Genomic DNA, 3,284 nt, shown 5'->3' with positions numbered 1-3,284 from the left:
TGTTGTATGTATAAGAATCAATGTGAATATTTAATTCCACAAAAGTAGCCTTTGAATAAGTATTCAATAAAGAATATAGGGTAAACTACTAAAATAGTTACTTTTATTTCCCTTGGGTTACATTTTAGTCACTTATATTTGAACTGTTACATTTTAGTCACTTATGTTATCGTGTTGTAATATTTTAATCACTGAGTCGTTAATTGCCGTTAAGGGTGTAACGGTAAGCTGGCATGGTACGTTAAATCATCATTATAAAAAAAGGTCAAATTATACAATTGGTCCCCATATTTTTTTCGTTTCGAGCAATTTATTTTTTTCTTTTATGTTCTTTTAGCTTCTTTTTTTTCATTCTCTTATACTTCTCCCTTTATTTTCCTCATTTCTCCATCTTTTTTAACGTAAAAGAAAAAAATTTGCTCAAAACGAAAAAATATATATGGACCAATTGTATAATTTACCTAAAATTTTCATTTGAAATAATAATTTAACGTGCCACGTCAGCTTACCATTACACCACTAATGGAAATTAACACTCAGTTACTAAAATGTGACCTGAGGGAAACAAAAGTGACTATTTTGATAGTTTACCCAAGAATATAACTTCAGAGTTCTTGTCATTAAACTCCTTGAAAATCAAACCTCTTATTATAAGAAATTCGATCACATTGAAAATCCCGATCATATCCTTACTTAACTTGACTCTTGCTTGAATTATTTTCGATAATGGATTGCTAAAAATCCGCATATATAACTTTTAATTTTCGAATTCCTTAATCTTAAAAACTTTCATCCAACATTTCAAAATAAACACGAAAAAATTACTTATCAAATTATTAAAAGGAATATCGTATATGACATTACACCCGAATTCAAGTAACATATATCTACTCTAACCCTGGTTAGAAATAGCAGCAATAAATAATTGAATGTAGTATTGGTCTATATCTTAAACTAGCCACGAAAAACTAGATGAAAATATGTTAGTATTATATAAATATATATGTATATATATAATATTATTGTTTAGCTACCCTACCCCAGGTAATACCTCGAATGAATCGAAGATTCAGTTGTTAAGGACTTCGATTGCAATGTTCTGTCGTCAACATCATTGACCTAAACAAAACTACTATTAATTAATCACAATAACACATTAACTATGCACTATATTAAAATTAAAAATTAAATTAAAACGAAATTTAAATACATCATATTCACAATACTAATACACTACAATTGTTTATCGTGTAGTTATCATCTATTGTGAGTTAGTACTTGACTTGTGAAATTAACTCAATTAAGAACATAAATACTCTCGAATCATATGACTTATTTTAATTACGGAAGGATATTTTCATAATTTTCTAACTGAATTGGTAGCCGATTAACCCATGACACCAACTCAATCAAAAGTTTTATTATTAGTATAGATATTTATTAACTGGCATTATCAATATGATAATGATTGAATGGAATCTTTCACACATATCTATCGATAGTCGAAATTTTATTTATACTTTTAAATTTTTATTGAATTAGCTTCACGAGTTAAATCCATTATTAATCCAGTTATGAAAGCATTAAAATACATGTAATTTTACAAAGTAACAAATATTAACATAAAGAGTATCTTTTTTCTTTTAGATGAGAAAGTACTAAAATACCCTTACTTTTGCAAAATAATAAATATTAACTCAAGGGTATTTTTGTCTTTTCCTATTATTTAGTAAACTAATCTTGTGATAAAATTTGAGCTTATGGCACGTGAATTTTAAACTTTTAACTTAACTCTATTAATCAAAATCGCACTTAATTTTAATATAAATTTTTTATAAATATGTTATTTTACATAGACTTTTTTTTTTCTTTTTACTCACGGCATGGTTGTCTCAGGTCATTTTGGATGGATGATGTGTTTACTTGAGGTTAGTGTAAAAACAGCGATGGCGGTGAGATTAGATACTATAACATGAGATAAAAAAAAAACTAAACGTATCACACTGAAAATAAACGCCCATCCAAAAGACCTCGTAGAATTATAATACAATCATCCGAAAACACCATAGTGACCTTTCCAACAAGAATGGGATCTTCTTTGTTATTATAAAAAGGAGACAAAATTTTGTTGCATAGCATTGAGGGCATACCCCCCAAAAAGAAGAATAATGTCATTGAAAACCTTATCCTATGTTGGTGGCTACACCGTCCTATAATATTTTGGCCAATGACTTTTTGTTGTTTAATTGTGAATCCTGCTTCCTCCATTAGAATGATGTTGATCTTCTTTTTTGGCATGCTCATAATTTTAAGGACTAAGGTTACGACCATTACCACACGCAATTTAGAATGTGACACATGCGGATGATTGAGTCTTAATTAGATTGGCTTGGTTATTATTAATATAAAATGACGTAAGTTCGAGTGTACTGAAGCGCATTATCCTTGTATTTATAGGTTGGGGAGGGGCTATGGGTAGTGCTAAAAGTATTATGTCAAAAAGAGCAAATATGATCAGAACCTATAATTAGATTGTTCAAAAAGAAAAGAAAGGAATGTGAACCATGCGAGATGATTCTCGAGCTCATTGTTTTTTCATCATTGATAACGATCGATTTGAATTTCACTTTATTTAGAAGATAATGTTATTGTAAAATCGGATTGTATTTGACAAACTAAACGAAAAATTAAACAAATTCACAATTAATACTAAATTTATTCTATTAACAAAATCATGAAAATTTCAAACCTAACAATATTATCAATTAACTTTCATCAAATTTACTCTAAAACCTGAATTAAACACTAATGTCTTGTTTGGTTACTAGTGCAATAACATAAGGAAAACACTTATTCATTGCATATGTATTACAATAGTTAAGACACTAAAAAAGGATAGTTAGTACAAATTTTTCCTTCTCTTTGCTAAAAATAAGTTATGGCTAGTGCCATATCTAAGGGGGCCAGCAAGAGCCCCAACCCCCCTTAAAATGTAAAACCGTCCATTTAGGCCCTTTAGAAATTTTAAAATTTTAAAATAATAAAGGTAAAATTACACTTTGGCCCTCCTAAAAATGATAAAAATTGATTTAATCCTTTAAAAACTATAAAGATATAGGCTATTAAAAATTGCAATTTAATTTTGGCCCCCCTAAAAAAAATTTCTGGCTCCGCCCCTAGTTATGGGAGTGGCTAAATATGACCGATTGAATTAGTTTATTGCTAACACATATACTAAAACAAGTGTAAAAAATAATACCCCTACCAAACGTAGTATAAAAAGT

Source organism: Gossypium raimondii, chromosome 6 (genome assembly GCF_025698545.1).
Source record: "Gossypium raimondii isolate GPD5lz chromosome 6, ASM2569854v1, whole genome shotgun sequence".
Lineage (NCBI taxonomy): Eukaryota > Viridiplantae > Streptophyta > Magnoliopsida > Malvales > Malvaceae > Gossypium > Gossypium raimondii.
The sequence above is the reverse complement of the archived record's forward strand: the minus strand, read 5'-3'. Positions refer to the sequence as shown.